General features: G+C 52.6%; 1 long non-coding RNA gene across 1 annotated transcript; it reads right to left on the bottom strand.

Annotated features, from left to right (window-relative positions):
* Nucleotides 1-9,012: 9,012 nt before the first annotated feature.
* LOC109256081 (uncharacterized) lies at nucleotides 9,013-16,816 on the bottom strand. Its single transcript, XR_002075502.2, has 2 exons — nucleotides 16,062-16,816; nucleotides 9,013-9,405 (listed from the first exon to the last, which is right to left on the bottom strand). It is a non-coding gene; the product is annotated as an uncharacterized LOC109256081 (long non-coding RNA).
* Between the last annotated feature and the right edge of the window lie 1,707 nt (nucleotides 16,817-18,523).

Below are 18,523 nucleotides of genomic sequence, written 5' to 3'. Positions count from 1 at the left end.
ACAGGGGAATCGGAATCGGTGACCCCTGCACCGGGTCGGCCACTGGGCACACCCTGGAGCAGCCCGCATTCCCGGGACACACACGGTAAACAATGGCTTTAACAAACGAGTCGATTATGTGTGAGTATAACACTGTGGAACAAATTGACAGCCCAGGGGTTTCCAATCTAAAGCGGGTGGGCCTAGCTGGGAAGGAGACATCGGACACACGAACGATGTAGGTTTGGGGATGAGCCTGGGGGGGAGGGGGGGATTCTGAGTGAGAGGGGCCCCAAAGGGAGGTTCTGAGTAGGGGAGAGGCCTCCGTTGCGGAGAACAGCTGGGTGGGGGCGGGGATCTGCTGAGGTCCCTCCGTAGTTGGGGTGTAGGGGTGCCACAGACTCAGGCCTGACCACTGTTGGCACCTACATAAGTCTGTGGTCTGGAAAGGAACTGGTGGAAATGGACCTAGACCGTCCAGAGGAGGGAGCTAGGTGGGAACAGGAGGCAGGGGAGGGGGGTCCCTTCCCCTCCCTACGCCTAATCGGATTAACTATCCACACATCAAGCCTGGAGTGGGGTCTGCCCCGGGACCCACATGCTCCTATCGCTCCTGTGACAGGTGCTGAGGGCCCGGGTTGCCATGGCGACAGAGACAAAGCGCTGGAGAGCGCCCTGCAGTCAGAGGCACCCCTCCCCCACTGAGGGTCGGTCAGGCAGGGGCACGGCCAGTTAATGAGCCCAGCCCTGGGATCCCCAGGACACAGTGACTGCCTCAGGCTTTACAAAGGCAGCTGTGCTGGTGACTGGCCAACGGGTCTTTTTTCCAGCAGGAGCAGTGCGCAGTTTGCAGAAAATCCTTGAACCTTGGTCACTGAGTGAGCCAAGGACCAACTAACTGAATGACACCTAGGAAACCCACTTAACCCCTCTGGAAAAGGTGGACGCTGACTCCTTGGGATGGTTACTCACCCCTCAGTCTCTCTTACAGCCCATCCTGAAAGCGGGGATCCCCTCTTGCCACAACTCCAATGGTGCCTCTGTCCTCCTCCCTTCCCTCCCTTCCCCTCCCCTTCCCTCCCCTCCCCTCCCTCCCTAGCAGCCCCAACCCTTCCTGACAGCCTGTTCAGACAACCTGTCCTAGTGGCCACTGTCCCTTCACTTCTAGGGACAAATTGTCCCTTTACGAACCCTTTCACTGCCTGTAAAAGGTGGAGTTGGAACACTGCCAGCCAAGGACTGGGAAAAAGAACGCTGGCTTCCCGGAAGAAAGCAGTCCACCCCGGCTGCGTCCCTCCAGCACCCACAGCTCATTTATCTTGCTCTCCTCTTCCTCTGTCTGTCTGTCCTTCCTCCGTGCCTCACCCCCTGCCCCTCAGCCTAGGTCAGGTGGAGCCCAAATGTCCCTGCTGCTCCTCAGAGCAAGCTCAGAGGGTCAGGGGTGTGCCCTCAGTTAGGTGTGGGAAACCACTGAGCTCTGACTCCAGGCTGAGCCACACTACGCCCGGCCATGAAGACGTCGGATACCATGTCTGAGATTTGCCTTTTTGCACTCAGATCCCTTCCCTTCCCTTCCCTTCCCTGGCCCTGCTCGCATCACAAGGCACTACATTTCCCAGGCCTCCTTGCTCTCATTCTCTTGATGGCTTCATCCAATGGGAGGCACTGATGAAAGACGGAGGGCAGGAGGAGAGCAGCCAGAGTGTTTCTCCCCTCTCGGTTGGCTGCTGGCAGTATCTCTGGCAAAGCCATGTTTCCTCCATACCCCCAGGTTCCCCTAAACTGAACTCCCCTCCACAGTCCCAGCTGCTTCTGGGAAACCCCCACTGTGGCTCCAACCCGGGGCCCTGGCTTCTACGCCGTGGTGACATTACCTTCTCTCTTTGGGATGGTAGTCACCAGTCTCTGGGTTATTTGATTTACCAGCTGGTGTTTGGCTTCTTAGCAATTCTATCACTTCTGTAACAAATCCCCTGTATTAAATTCTCTATGTTTATAAGACCTTGGGTGGTTTCTGTTTGGGGGAAGGGCTCCTACTGGTACAGTTCTAGACACACCCCACTGTGGAAAAAATAGAGGGACCCAGCCTTCTCCGTCGTGGGGAGGGGCATGGACAGAAGGCATGTCTCTGACCCACAGTGTTACCATGAGGTGGCCAACTGGCCGCTCTGGATCTGACATCCTCCTGCATAAAGGACAACAGCAATACTCTTGGCACCTGCCTTTGTGGGCTCTCATCCAGGTAAAAGTGAGGTAAGGAGCTGGTTGGTATTCTGGCTTGCACAAGGTGCTCTCAGCACTCGAGCCCCATACTGTCATCTTCCTTCCTCTCAGCCCAGGCTGACTGGTGCAGAGGTGGAGACACAAGCAGGGACTGCATGCCTATGGCCTCACCCTGGGCAGATCCAGCTGATTCCTGAGCAAGTTCTGCAAGGTTCTGGCCATCCTCAGGGAGAAATGGCAATTGGCAGAGAAGTGAGTTCCAGAGGGAGCTCTGAGAGTACAGCAAAGTCTCGATGGAGCCCTGGAGACCTTGCTCATTTTGTCCCCTCCCTGTGGAATTTGCTGCCTGAGCAGTAAAGCAAAAGCAGGAACACTGTTAAAGACTCAGAGGATATACAATTGCAAAGACCTCAAAAGATCCAGCCTGCCACCAGCACTGTACCCCAGGCATGCAAGCCTAGGATGACAGAGCACCTGTAGTGACAGGTGCAACACTGAGCAGCTCTAATGTCTGAGCATGGAATAATGTCCCTGAGGAAGATGTACACATGGGAAGCAATGGCAAATGGAAATAAAATGTCATGTTATTGTTAAAACTCTGGAAGCTCGGGCTAAATATGGCCCAAAGGGCATTTCTGTCTACTTGCTGCCCAGACAGACACCAGTGGGCTTCCCCAGGGGCTATCTCCATGCAACCGCCCTTCCTCGGTAGCTGGCCTACCCTCTCACGTGGCCACGGTGTCTGGACCAAGGATGAGCACAGTGCCCAAGTCAACCTCATCCAAAACCTTCCCCAGGATACTCATACTGGAGCCAGCCCCTCCAGGGATGAGGGATTCCAGCCTGTCTCTCGTGCGTCCATTTTCCCACAGATGCAGACAGTTCACAAGGCTCCCTGCCCCAGCTCCACACGCAGGCACATTGTGGAGCACAGCTCCACACCAATCTAGCTTCCCTATAATGCTTCCAGAACAAAAGCAACACTATGACTCTAGGAAGGGGACAAGAGAGGGAAAATGAGAGAGAAAATAGCTTCGTGGTTTTGTTTTCACCAGGAGACCATCATTCTTTGCCACTTATTCATAGACTATGATCCAACTGGAAAAAGCCTTTCCTCATATAAGCTACAGTCTTGAGACCAAAGCAAGAGAAACAGAAATCGCAACCAGAAAGGAACATGACAGAAGGATCTAGGGTCGCTGGACAGCCAGGCCTCAGGAATGTGTGGACTCTAAGGCTGTAAGAACTGGTAGGCAGTCTTCAGCACGTGTTCCCAGGGAAGCATCCACTCCAAATGGCTTTCACATAGATCAGTCCAAAAAACGGAAACCACTCTAGGTCTTTTGAAAAAGGGCATTGAATACAGGGGATTGGTTATGTAGCTGATGGAACACTGACAAGCAACACAACCCAGAGGTGAACCCAGTGGAAGCTGTGGCCACTCTTAAGAGTAGAGAGGTGATGAGAGGAGGGGCTGCTGCTGGTCTGGGGTCCAGGGCTGCTCAGGGAGCTAAAACCCCAGCAATAGCAGCAGACAGGAGTCTCCACGTGGAGGCTGGGACCACCACGGGAGACACCACGGTGAGAAGGAGAGTCTGCCTTTCCTCTTCTTCACTAATCTACCCGTTCCTCCTACTGGCTGAAGCTGCCTGTAAGCCAGAGAGCAAGAAAGCCTGGGAAGGCCCCCCTCCGGTGCAGAGCAGAGTGGGTGACTAATGCCAACCCACCATGTGACGCTCCTAAGTCCTGGGGAGTGGGGAGGTATGACTGGTCTGGCTTGAATCTTGTGTCCACCCTGTGGACAGGGGAGCATGATGCTAGTGGAGAGACCCAGCATGGCTGACTTCGTGGGGGAGGGGGTGCCACCCCAAAGGGAAATCAAGAACTTTTACCCAAATAAGGAAAAGCAGTGCAAAGCAAGCAGAGAACACAGGGACCCCCTAAATTCATGAGAAAGTTAACTGGGAAGCACCCTGTCTCGTAGGTAAAAGCTTTGCCTGTGTGCATTCCTTTCTCAAAGAAGCAAGGGGCTTCCCACAGGTCCCTTCTCCCCTTAGCGCCCACCCTGCCTATTTAAAGCCCTTTGATGCCTTCTCCAGGTGATATTGTTTGACAGCTTTTCAGAAAGGCTCCAGAGAACTGTCTGGTTTCAATGCCAGCTTGGCCACTGGGAAAGAAACTTCACGCCCCTGTGTGCCGCTTTCTCCCAGGCGAAACGGGCATAAAACTATGTTTGCCCTTCCTTCCAAAGAGTTCAGTGTGGAAAAGAAGAGAAAGACTAACTTTGCAGTGGAAACCCCCGACAAGCATGACCTCAGCCAGACGCTCAAGGTCAACACGAACAGTGATATATCATGTTGGCAGCGGGCTCCTGTGATATGATGTGATGAGAATGACCCTTTACCTCTGGGGTCTTCCTCCCAAAACCTATAACCCCAGTCTAGTCATGAGGAAAAAATATCAGACAAATCTAGGGGCATTCTACAATATATCTGACCAGCGCTTCCCAAAACTGTCAAGGTCATCAAGAAGAGGGGAAGTGAGAGACCATCAGAGCCGAGAGGAGCCTGAGGAGACATGATGGCCACATGTAATGTGGTGTCCTGAATGGGGTCCTGAGGAAGAAAAAAAAAGGGGTATCGGGTAAAAGCTAAGGAAACCTGAATCCATCGCGGACAGTCGTTACCGTGAGCGCTGGTTTGTTCGCTGTGACAGGTGTCCCACACTGGCATACTCTGGTAACAGCAGGGGAAACTGGGTGAGTGTGCACGGAACTCTGTACTGTCCTTGCAACCTTTCCGTAAATCCAAAACTTTTCTCAGATAAACAGGTTATTCCACCTGTGAGGTTCCTATGTCAGCACTGAGGTGACAAGCTGGATGGGGAGGGGCCATCAATAAGCCGGCCCTGCGATCCAGAACTGGCGGGGGCTCCCCTCCTCCTTAGAAGCAGGAGCCATTCAAATGGCCCAGGCACTAGCCAGGCCAGGCCCTGGACTCAGCTTCTCCCAGCTCCAATCTCCTGGACCTCTCTCCACTTGTCAACAGCTCCAGAGGACCCCAAGGAATCTTTAATCTGGTCCGTGGATTTCTTCCCTGCCCACAGTCAGGATGGCCATGGACCTGTGAGTTCTGGCTCTCATCCTCCACCGCCAACCCTGTCCCATTTGAAGAATCACCCTCTACAGATCCCTGACCTGTGCCCCATGGCCCTCCCCAGGAGGCCATACCCCACATCCAACATCAAGCTCGGGCCTGAAGCACACTGACTGCCATGGTCCTGCCTGACTCCCCTTATAGGTTTCAGATGCTTTAACTCCATACATCTCCCCGGTGTCATGTCACCTGGGGGCACAGACCATACCTGCTGCCACCTGTAGTCACCTCCTCACACCCTAATGCCCACATGTGGCCCTGCCAATGGTCTGGGACACCCTCCACCCCTCCATCCCACATTTGTTTGAACGCCCATCTGTTCTTGAGTGTCACCAACGGGGTGTCCTCCCTGGCTCCTGGACTGAGATGCTGGGGCCACGATGAGATTTTGGCCCCTTTGTGGGACTCACTCTTGGTCACCATCTGGAGTCACCCCTTCTCCTCCCCTGCACAGTATCCTTTAGCCCAGAGGATATGGTTAGCCCAGAGATGGTTAATCTCTGCCAGGTCCTATGCATGTGGATTAATCCTCACACAGGCATCTGGGGTAGGTACAAATAGCACCCCCTTTTTTATGGATAAAGAAACAGAGGCACAGGCTAGTATGTGGCAGAAACAGGATTTGAACACTAACACTGTGCCTTGAGCTTCCAACTTTAACCCCTACACCGTATGACCAAAAGTATAAATCCAAGTAGTCAGGAACATTCCAAGGTAGCAGGAGTCATGTGCTGTCATGTGGGGTGGGGAGCAGAGACTGGTGACAGGGAAGGGACCGTCCACCCCCAGCCCAGCACACACAGTAGGCTTCTGCCAGCAGGCATGACAAGCCAGTGTGGGAGGTGCGTTCTGACCCTGTCTAGCCTCTTCCCGGGGCCAGGAGGGATGGGCTGATGGGAGGTGACAGCCAGTCACAATGCCATTACCTCATCCGAGGTTCATCAAACTGAAATGTGAAACTGCAAGCGAGCATAAATTCTAGGCAGAGAACAACCCCGCACAGGAATTTTGCAAGCATTACATGTTCTCTTTCCCTGTTGTGATCTGTATAGTTTATCTTCTGAATAACAGAGCTCATGACTGAAGAACAAGTCTCACTAGTTGTCGCTCCGAGAGAGGAAAAAAATACCGTTCCTTACGTGGCAGATATATACTGGGCTCTCAGACTCAGATGGGGAATCTGAACAGAGCTCGCTCTTCCCTCAGGTTAATTGTTTCTTTCTCCTCCTTTTTCCCTTTCACACGTCATCGCCAAGACCTGATTTTAACCCCAGTCCATTCTTACAGGGGTTTATATTTTTAAAATTATTTTATTTCTCTTTGAAATCATTTTATTTTTCATCACAACAAGGGTACTCCTTAATCCCCATTCCCCCCACCTCTCCTCTGGTAACTATCAGTTTGTTCTCTATAGTCAAGAATCTGTCTCTAGGTTTCTCTCTCTTTCTCTCTCTCTCTCTCTCTCTCTCTCTCTCTCTCTCTGTCTCTCTCTCTCTCTCTCTCTTTTCCCCTTTGCTTATTTTTTTTTTATTTCCTAAATTCCACATATGAGTGAAATCATTTGGTATTTGTCTTTCTTTCACTGATTCAAAGGCTTAAGCAATAAGGATACTGAATTTCCTATTTTCCTCCATAGTAAGAATTCTAGTGGTAGGGGAGGGTCCAGGACCACTTAATTTAGTGAACCAATGACGGAAAGGACCCAGGTTATTTCCGTCTCTCCAGTCTCCCATCATCAGTGGGTTGGCTTTGCTCCTCAAACGAACTCTCCTCGTGGCCACATAATGGCTGCCAAAGTTCCAGACATCATAACAGATACAAAGCTGTTCAGAAGAAAAGGGAGTTTCTTCTTTCTGCCTCCTTTTAAGAACAGCAAAATATCCATGCAGGATTAAAAACTTCCTCAACCTGATAAAGGTCATCTACGAAAACCTCCAGCTAAAATCATACATAATGGTGAAAGACTGAATGCTTCCCCCTAAGTTCAAGAAAAATAAGTGATGTCCACCCTCAGTGCTTCTAGTCAACATTGTCTTGGAGGTCCTAGCCAATGCACTAAAGCAAGAAACAGACATAAAAGACAGAGATTGAAAAAATGCAGGTGATATAATTATTGATGTAGAACATCCTAAGGAATCTAAGAGGGAGTTGATAGAACTAATGAGTGAGCTAAACAACAGTACAGGACACAAGAGCAATACATAAGTATTACCAATTACATTTTTATACACTGGAAATGAGCAACTTGAAATTGATATTAAGAAGTACCATTTACAGTAGCATCAAAAATTATGAAATACTTAAATCTTATAAAGTAAGTTCAAAATCTTCCTGTCAAAAACTAAAAACACTGATGAAAGAAATCAAAGACTGAAAAGAAATGGAGAGATATGTTTTATTCCTGAATCGGAAGATTCAGTATTGTTCAAATGTCAATTCACCCTCAACTGATCTATACATACAGTGCAGTTCCAGTCAAAATCCCAGTGGGATTTTTGTAGAAATAGGCAATCTAATTCTACACTTGACACGAGAAGGCAAAGAAACGAAAATGGAAACAACTTTTTAAAGAGGAAAAAGTTCACTACTTTATTTCAAGAATTATTATAAAGTTACCACCATCGAGAAGAGAGGTATTAGAGAAAGGATGAACACATAGATCAGTGGATCAGACCAGAGTCTAGAAATACACCCACACATTCATGGTCAATTGATTTTTGACAAAGTTTCCAAGTCCATCCAATAGAAGGGTAGTGGCTGCAGCAGCTAAGGCTGAAACAGTTATATAGCATATGCAAAATATGAGGAAGAAGAAAAGGAAGAAGAAGAAGAAGAAGAAGAAGAAGAAGAAGAAGAAGAAGGAGGAGGAGGAGGAGGAAGGGGAAAGAAAAAGAATTACAACAACTTCAATCTATATCTTGAATTCTATCAAAAAAAAAAAAAAAAAAACTTCCAACGGACCAGACTGCAAACCTAAAACCATAAAACTTCTAAAAGAAAACAGAGGAAGAATCCTGGTGACCTAAGTTGAGCAAAGAGCCCTTCGATTCAAAACCCAAATCACAACTCATTTCACAACAGATAAAACTGATGGATTGGATTTGACCAAAACGAGAACTTCTCCTCTTCGAAAGACACTGTGAAGAGAGAGCAAAGACTTAAAGAATATATGTGAAATCGTGTGTCTGATAAAAAGCCTGGGTCCAGAATATATAAAGAACTCTCAAAACCCAATAAAAAGAAAATAATAATCTAATTTTAAAATACACACAAGATTTGCGCGGACACTTCAGCAAAAAAAGATGTACAGATGGCAAGAGAACACCTGAAAAGATGCCCAGGATCACTTGTCATTAAGGAAATATGAGTTAAAACCTCAATAAGATACCACTACCCGTCTATGTCTAATAGGCTAACAACAAAAACAAAACAAAACAAAAACATAAAAAACTCACAAGACCAAGTGCCCGTGAGGATGTAGAACCACCGAACTCCCATCTACCACTGCAGGCGTGCAAAAGAGGACAGCCACTTTAGAAAAGGGTTCGGAAGCTTTTTGTAAAGCTGAACATACGTCTCCCATAAGCCCCGGCCATCTCAGTCCTCGGTATTGACCTAAGTTGACGGAAACGTGTCAGCACAAACTCTACAGGAATGTTTATGGAAGCTTTATTTCTAGTGGCCCAAACCTGGACACAACCCAAATATCCCTCAACTGGGAAAGGAATGAGCAAAGTGGTGCAGCTGTACAACTGGGCACCGTTGTGCCATAAAATGGAAGGTGTGCATGACGACAAGACGAATCCGGAATTCCGGCCGGGGAAACCAGACTCACGATGCTGCGTCCTCTGCGATTCCCCTTCTGCAGCGTTCAGAGACAGGGAAGAGCTGTAGCGACAGAACTCAGCTCCGTGGTTGCCCAGGAGCAGGACGAGGGGGTGGCTCCAGACGGCGCAGTGGAGTCTGGGGGTAACGCACTGCTTTGCAGCTTGATTGTCGCGGTGATTCCATGGCTACCCGTGTTTGTCAAAACTCACCGAACTGTCTGCTAAAAAGGGCGAGTTTTACTTTGTGTGCGTTATATGACACCTTCATGAAAAATAGAAAAGAGAAACAAGAACAGTACAACCTTTCCCAGAAACCACCTCACACCTCTGGCTGGACTGGGGTCTCCTGTGGTCTCTAAGGCCGTCAATGGCGAGAGGAACAGAGTCATGGTGATCGGTTTAGACCCAGGAGCAGGTGCGGGTGGGTGGGCAGTGGAACTAAACCTGGATCTTGTTAGGAAGAGAGGAGGTGGGGGACGCCGATGTTGGTGGGGCTGCTGCGTGGCAGACAGACCCAAACAGATACGTGGGAATGGTCAGCGCGAGGCGTGCCCTGCACAAGGAAAGTGACGGGGACTGTCCAGGCAGTAGGGGAGGCCAGGGGGGCCTCTCTGTGGAGGTGACCTTGGAGCCCAAACCCAAATGAGGGGACAAGTCCTAGGGCATGAAGAAAGGGAGTTAAGTGCCCCAGGCCGAGGGAAGAGCATGGCAAAGACTGGGTTCAAGAGCAAGGCCGCTGTCCCATGGCAGAAGTCAGTGGGCAGAGGGGCAAGTGCCCCAAACACACGAAGGAGAACAGCGGCGGAGGCCTGGGCCTGGCTTCTGCCCCGAGTGCCCCAAAAGACACACAGAGCGTTTGAGCAGTGGGGTGCCACGATCCCAATTATATTTTAAGAGGATCACAGCTGTTGGGAAAATGGACCAGAGTTACAAAAAATGCACCTCGGGACTGCATTCTCCCGGTGGGGGATGGCGTGACGAGAAAGACCCCGGAGGCGGCCGGCTGGATCATGGACTGGGGAGCTGGTTGGAGTGGGAGAGGGTGAGGGGACAGGAGGCATCCAGGGTGACCACAATAACCCCCTTTACGACCACCTGCTTCGTGCCCGCAGCTTTGAGAGCATCACATGGCCTCCCTGCAAGGTCATCGGTGCGTTTTATAGATGCTGAAACCAAGGCTCAGAGAGGTCTTGTCACGGGACCAAGGTCACCCAGTGGATAAGCAGGGGAGCACGCCCCAGAATGGAACTCACCTCTGGCCACCTGAGAAGGTGGGCCCTTCCCACCTTGCCTCCCAAAGGCAAAAGTTTATTTTTTTTCAGCCGGTAAGAGTTATGTGGGATGCAGAGGCTCCCCAGCACCTCTCTGAACAGTCCAGCCAGGGGGCCTGTTCCCATTCTGGCCTGGGGGGCCAATCTGAGGGAGGAGGCTCCCCGGCTTTGCCCTCCAGCCGGAAGCAGCAGGAACGGCTGCAGCCGGACCCAGTATTTCCAGGCGGCAGAATTAATAGGGCAATTCCCCATGCAGAACTTAGCTGGCTCCCGTGCTAAATTAGCATAGATAAATATTTTTGAGAGAGGAGGGAAAATAATGCATTTTGCAATAAAGCCAGAGCACAGCCCTCCGCAGCCGTTCTGTGAATCTGGATGAAATGAATTTGCACCTGGAGTAATTGAAGGCGCCATGGTCCTCTGGGGCTAGGAGCAGGCCCAGCCAAGCGGATAAACTCCCACCACTCGGCAGAGCTAAAGGTTGTCAAGAGGCTGATCCCTACAGTGGGCTGGGGGTGGGGGAGGGGGATGCACCAGGGCCCGGAGGAGCAGGGACCAGGGTTTGGAGGAGGGATAAAGAATAAAGAGGAAGATGGTTCCGAGTGAACAGCTCAGGAGTCCCTGCTAAGGATCTGGGCCTTCCCGGCACACCCACCTCTCCACAAGTCTGGGGAAATCAGCCTCCTAAACCACTCTCCCTCCTAAACCCTCCCCTGCATCCCCACTGCCTCCCCCTTGTTCAGCCTCATCATCTGTCATGTGGATGGTCCCAAACGTCCCCTCACCCAGCAGTGGCCCCAAGGCGGGGCCTCAAGGGACAGAACTGGCCTTCAGCAGTGCACACCTGTATAGTATACCAGTTGTTAAAAATAGGGAAACACTGGGGCTATTGGGTGGCTCAAGAGGCTAAGTGCCGACTCTCGATCTCCGCTCAGGTCATGATCTCGCAGTTTGTGAGTTTGAGCCCCGCATCGGGCTCTGCGTTGATGGCACAGTGCCTGCTTGGGATTCTGTCTCTCCTCTCTGCCCCTCCCCCCCCTTATATGCATGCTCTCTCACTCTCTCTCTCTCTCTCTCAATAATAAATAAATGAACTTAACAAAAAATATGAGGGGCGCCTGTGTGGCTCAGTCAGTTAGGCGTCCGACTTCAGCTCAGGTCATGATCTTGTGGTTCATGGGTTCGGGCTCCACGTCGGGCTCTGTGCTGACAGCTCAGAGCCTGGAGCCTGCTTCCGATTCTGTGTCTCCCTCTCTCTCTGTCCCTCCCCTGCTTGCACTCTGTCTCTGTCGCTCTAAAATAAAATGAACATTTAAAAAATTTTTGAAAAATACATGAAAACACTTCACAGCTGGTTAGAAAATGACCACTGTCTGTACCCCCTAATCACCCCAGCTGCCCCTGAATCCCAGGACCCCTGGTCTCTTAAGAAGGTACTGGTAGGTTAACGTCTGGCACCAAAAGTCTCTGCTCCAGCATGTGGCCCACAACCCCTTCCGATCCGCTGGGACCCTGTTCCACCAGTTATAAATATTTTTAATATCTCCCCTGGTGGGGAACTCACCTGTCCATAATCTCCATCAAGCCCCCCAGCTGCCTGGGATAAATACAGCAGCTAAGGTAGAAGAGAGGGGTTGCCCTCACAAGCCCCTCTCCTCTCTCTGACAGCCAGGCTGCCCCCTCCATGTCTCCACCCTTTACTCCTTTCTCCATTCCAGCTGAGGGGAGACTCTCCCTCAACCTTGCTACGCAGTGCCCACCTTACTCTGCTGCCCGGTGTTCAAGCCCTCACCATCCAGCCGCACTGACTCTCCTGATACTCCCCTGAGCCTAGCCAGACCACAGCAGAACTGTCGGGATTCAGGTCCTGCCTGGGAGGTGGGTAAAGGGAACTAGCCAAAGGAGAAGAGCTAGACCAAGAGTGAGGGCGCCAGAGATCCCCAGAGCAGTGCCCCCTCTTGGAGCCGACATCATGCCCAGGGCCTGACACCCAGCAAAGGGGACTCCGCTGGAGCCTTGCTGCCGAGGGCCCATAGCTGCAGCCGGCATCTGACTGGGAACTCAGGGGCTGGGTGGGTGACCAGCCATGCATCCACCTGCCTTTGTCTGAACAGGTGGGGCCAACCCTGCCCAGCAGGGCCCAGGAAGTGGGTGCCCTACCCAGTCTGCCCCAGCCCACTGCCACCCATCCTTTCCCCAGAGCTTGAGACTTTTCTCATGTCTAAGACCTCAGGCCATGTTTGCATCAAAAGTCTTTGCAAACGCTTTTTCTCTAGTGTCGATTTTTTCCATGTCAGTGGCTCTCAATAGGGGAGGAAATGTATCAGAATTCGTTGAGATGCTTTTTTTCAACTACACACTCCAGGCCACTTTTGTGAGATCCTGCAAAGTGCTCCCCAGGGAAAACGCCAGAATCCCTTGGGAGGAGAAGCCAGGAGAGGATAATAGCCAGTGTTAAAGCTATAAGCATCCTGAGGTCCTGAGAGCACCCCCCCCCCCCACCAGACTAGGGCAGGGGCAGGGGAGTGGGGCTCCCTTTCCCTCTGCCTCTGTGAGTCACTTTCCATCCAACGGGACACCTGTTCGGATGGCCGCCTCATGTCAGGGATCCTAGGCTCACACCTGGCTCCAGAGGGTTGGCACATAGCCCAAGACTCAGCCACCTTAAGCAAAGTGTTTTGCGGGAGGCTGTAGATGTAGTCCACACTTGGGGCATCCTGCCTGCCCCGTACATCTCTACCTGCTTCCTGACTTTGTTTTCTAAACACCTCCGTAGCTCCAGGAATGGTTCTAAACACTTGACATATCTTAGCTCTTTTAATCTTCCGAACAATACTATTTCCAAATTAGGTGCTGTTATTTCCTCCCATTTAACAGATAGGGAGGCTGAGGCACCATAGAAAGTTTAAGTGGCTTTGCACAGCCACACAGCTCCTAAGGGGACAGAGCCAGCACCTACACCTCAGGCAGTGTGGCTCTGGCCCAGCCCTCATTGGCCACGCTCCCATGAGCTCCTTGGTACTGGAACAAGTGGGAGCTGAGGGCAGGCTTTGATGGCTCCTGGTGCAGCTCAGGACAGCAAAACTCCCTGTCCCGGGCGCCAAAGGGAAGCAGCCATGTGTGAACCAGACCCGGGCTCCCAGTGTATAGGTGCTTCCCGCAAATTAGCTGAACATTAAGGAAAAACCCGTGTCTTAACCAGGACATAGCTCATTAATGCACATTTACACAAGTCATGACAGTTTCTTCAAACACAGACTTAAAATGCCTTCTCTGCAGAAGCTGGTCACAGAGATCACCAAAAATAGCAACCCGCACAAGGCACTTTCAGCAACTGCAGCTGACAACCTGGGGTGTCTTTCTCTCCCCGAGCCAACCTGGGTGCTCATGGTGGTCTCTCGGGGGACCAGAGCCTTGAGGTGAAGTTCAAGATGTGGACAGGCATTGCTACTGGACCCTGTACACCTCGCAGCCCCAATGCACCTGTTCCTGGTGGCCCGGCCTTTGTGGCCTGTCCCAAAACTTTAGGCGTACCATCGCTCTGCCAGATGTGAAGTCTCTCTGAGCCTCAGTTTCACCATCTGCACGCTGGGCACCGCACCATCCTTCCCTGTTGCTATGAAGTCAGAGGCGACGTGTGAAATGCACAGGACACAGGAGCGTGAAAGTGGTACCTACTCTTGTTGTTCCAAATTGTGGAGGAAAGGGTGTTGTGTGCCAGGGGCTCCTGGAAGAAGAAGAGCCCCCTCGGGGGCTCCTGGGGTAGGAGATTATGAAATTAGGAGCCTGACTGATGGTGGGGGCAGACAGTGCCCCCACTGCTGACCAAGCATGGCACAAGGTCTCCCTTGCCCTCCCACGGGGTGTCCCAGAGTGGTGAGGAAGGTACCCAGAGGGGAGAAAGATCGCCTACAACTGGCTGCCACAGGAACACTAGCAGGGGCAGGTCTGTGGCAGAGTGGATGCAAGCTGGGATTGGAGTCACTGGGGACAGGATCCAGCCAGTACACCGGAGTGAGGGGCTGGCCTGGAGGGAGGAGACTGGCAGGGGCAGTTCCCCGGGTAGGCTCAAGACTGAGTGTGAAACACAGGTAGGCAGAGCCCACACTGCATTCAGAAATCACAGCACCCGGGTTCCTCCACCTTCCACCCACACACATGTGGCAGAATTGAGACCCAGAGGAGACATGGGGGCTAGAACCCCAGTGAGCTGGCAGCACTCTGGGCCCCGCTACGGGCTTCCTCCCGTGCCCCGAGAGTCCCAGGAGCGGCCAACAGTCCCTCCCCACTCACTGGCTGGGTTTCCTAGGAAACGGCCAAGTGCATCCTGCCACGGGCAGCCCCTCCCCCACACACCTCCTGCAGTGAGCCAGAGTGGGGGCAGGAGGCTCAGTGAGCTCAGCCCGGACCCCCAGGCTGCCGCCACCTCTGGCTGAGTACCCCCAAGGAGTGAGGGAGCCTAAAGGCACCCAACTTACTCGAAGGCACAGCTGCTCGGCCAGCCTCGGGAAAGCAGCAGAATGCAGTTAATTGGAGGTCTCAGAATCTCCACAATAGAAAGCCTTTTTTTAAGTGTGGTTTAAAAATGTTTTCTAGCAACATGGAGAACACCAAATACCAACAGCTAAGGCTCCCGGAGCCCCTCCTGAGCCAGGCTCGGGGCTGGGTCATCCCATGCAACCGCCCTTGCACCCACCCCACAGACAAGGACCTGTGCTCAGAGAGGGGCAGGAGTTTCCCAAGCCGGCAGGTGACAAGGCTGGAACTTGAAGTCTTTCTGGGAGGCACTGAATTCTGTGAGTAGATAGGGACCGATAGGTATTTGTCTTTGTCCTTTCTCCTCCTCTTTCCCTCTCTGTCCCTCTCTCTCCCTCCCTCGCCCTCACTTCCTTTCTATTTTTGAGTATTTTCCAATATTCTGCAAATAGAATCAAGAAAGAATAAACCTGTTTTCCTGAGTGGAGCCCCCACCAGCACTCTTACCCCCCTTCAGCATTTGGAAACAGAGATGGCAGAGGTCCACCGCCGGGCCAAATGCAGAAGTGACGGCTCCCCAGTCATTCATCAGCTTTTGGTGGAAGTAAGTGACACACAGTATTTTTGAGTTGCATTGTCCTACTTCAATAAAACTGTGGCTCGGAGTTCCCCGGCCTGGACGTAAAACTAGGCCTCCTGTGGACTTGACCCTCTAGAAATGTTGAGGAAGTAAATGTCCTTTGACCAGCAGGGTCACTGCCAGGGCTCCTGTCTTCTTAGCTTGTGTTGTAGGACTCGCTGCCATTTGAAAGAAACCTTTCCCGACACCCCCCCTCAAACATTTGCCACATGTCTGCCCTTCTTCTGGTAACATCACTTCTCCACCTTGAGAAAAATTATCCCCACTGCCTGCAGCGCTGGGGAAGCTGTGCAGGCACACACACACACACACACACACACGCACAAACATGCACACACACATGCACACGCCCCAGCCCCTGGCGGAGGCATGCCCTCCAGGAATGGCCAACCGTAGACCACTACCCCTGGAAACAGAGACTGGTCCCAAGGGAGCAAGCTGGGCGTACAGGCCCCATCAGGTCGCTCGGAGCCCTCTCAGGTTGACTTACAAATGCTGAGGCAGAGAAGTTTTCTTTCTGCTCAACTGGCAGGAAGTAAATCTGGAACAGCCGACAGCCACATCTCCCCCTCCTTAGAGAGCCACAGAAGGAAGCCGACAGCTGGAGGGAGATAAAGCTAGACACACAGAAGGGGAGCTGATGTTATCACCTGAGCCCTGGATCCGGCTGTGCCTGAAGGACTTTCCCTGGCCTTCCCAGGCTCTGCCACTTACAAGCAAAAGAGGCTTCAATAACGCAGACGTTGCTGCCTGGAAAGGGGGTGTCACAAGAGACAGACCCCACGATGAGGAGCTGGCTGAGTCTCGCGGTAAGGAGGCCATGCAATCCCCCAGCCCCTGACTTGTCATGCATCAAATGGCAGGCGGTGCTGTCACGGGCTGCGTCTTGGGACCCAGACCCAACGAAAGCATGCTTCCATGGCTGGGGTGATAGAGGAGGGGGTGGGCAGGTGCTGGGAGAGAAAAGGTTGGGAAAGAAAATTGGCTACACCTGCCACCTTCGGTTCAACACACCTGCGGGGGGCGGGGGGCCGGGAAGCGGGCTGTTCCACTTGACATTCAGAAAGAAGAGGCTACAGCTTTGTTTAGAGACCCCCTTTCTGAGTGCTGCCCGGAAGGAGGGTGCCCTGACTGTCTCCATTTAACAGATGAGGAAACAGTCTCAGACAGGGGAAGGCGTCAGAACCGCCCAGAGCTTTGATGGTGTGAGGGTTTGGAGGGGCTCGCAGGACAGATGAGGTCAAAAACTGGGTCCAGAGAGCACAGTCCGGCCAAGGGGGTCGGAGCCCACGGAGGGGGGGGTGGCGGGGGGTGGGCTGGAGAAGCCGATGGGCCACTGAGGCAAGGAGGCATCCCTGAGGGCAGAAGCGGATGATGGGAGGGGCCGGGGGACTGTGGCTAGCTGGGCTCAGAGCTGAGGGAGGAGGGGACTTTGGAATGTCACCTGCACTAAGCTTGCAGGCTCAGGGCTGGAGGGACTGGGCCCTGGGCACACAGGTGGCAGCTCCAGGCCTTTGCTGAGAAGACGGGAGGCAGGGCTGTCTCCAGGCCACTCCCCCAATGGTAGCCAACCTTGGTCCCTGCTTGGGCTGTGAGGCTAGGCTGGGGACAGCGTGGGGTGGGGCTGTTCAGGACACCAGGCAGGCTCTGGCCGCTTCTGCAGCTGCTAGGACCCGCATTTCCACCCCCCTCCCCGCCCCGCAGTGCCCTGCCCCATCTCTGTCTCTGTCCTTGCAGCTGCCACTGCCTCTGTCACCGGCGGGGGGGGGGGGGGGGGGGGGGGGGGGAGGGGAAGCCAGGATGAGAAATAACAAACAGACCCAGTTTCCCCAAATCAACCTGTCGCCACAAAGGGAGGGAAATGAAGAGGCCTGGCCGAAGCTGACCTTCTGTTTACATTTTCCTTGGAAACGAAGAAATAATTGCCATCGCTGTAAGGAGCCGACTTCAGATGGCCCCCCTCCTCCCTCCTCCCTCCCCCCTGTCCTATTCAAGCGCAGCCAGGGATGACACTGGAATCTTGAATCAAACTAAGTGGTTACTATGGTGTCAGCCTGAAATTATGAATCTCCAAGCCGGCCAGCACAGAGGCGCAGAGCCAGGGGTACACAATTAAAGCAGAGAGACCGAGGAAAGAGAAAGCACACTGTATTTCAATAGCAGCAAAATTGCACTTCCGAGCACGGGAATTAAAAAAAAAAATGTCCTTAGAAATGCAGTCAGAGGCATGATCGAGGCCAGGAAGGGTCCGGGTTCCGCCACCCACTCATCACCTCCCCCTCCCCCACACACTGTCCCCTTCTGCCCCTCCGGCCACTGCGAGCCGTGTGCAGCAGGCCTGCCGTACAGCCCCGTCCTGGCCCAGGGGACCACGACACAGCGGGGACCTGGGCTTCTAAGCTCATGCACCAGACTCGGAGTGCACCTCTTGGGCACCATCCTCGAAGTGTCTTTCTCTCAGTCCCACATGGAAACATTTACAAACATTTACATTTACATTACATTACATTACATTACATTACACTTACTAATGTTTACGCCTGGGATGAGACCCCCCCACACACACACGCCACTACAGCGCCCATCCTGGCCCGAGGCCCCCATCTGGGCCATGGCACCGCAAAGAAAAAGCCAGACCCCTCGAGTGGCCTCCCATGCTCGCTTAGCTCTGACCTCACTTGTCTCTGACTCATCTCCCCCTACGTCCCCCTGGGCCTTCACTACAGCTACCCTGATCTCCTGACTGTTCCTGGAATATGACCGGCACACACCTGCCTCAGGACCTTTGCACTGGCTGTTCCTTCTGCTAGGAGAGCATCCCCAGATCTCTGTGATGGCACCAGCCTGTATGCTTTGCTCACTGCTGTAATCTTCATGCCTGGAACAGCTCGGGTATGCGGGGTGCTCAGTGAGTGAACACATGAACCCCATCTTCTGGGTCCCACTTTTTCC

The sequence above is a fragment of the Panthera pardus genome, unplaced genomic scaffold (genome assembly GCF_024362965.1).
Source record: "Panthera pardus isolate Hobbes unplaced genomic scaffold, ASM2436296v1 HiC_scaffold_8, whole genome shotgun sequence".
Classification (NCBI taxonomy): Eukaryota; Metazoa; Chordata; class Mammalia; order Carnivora; family Felidae; genus Panthera; species Panthera pardus.
This window is presented reverse-complemented; position numbering and strand designations above follow the sequence as displayed.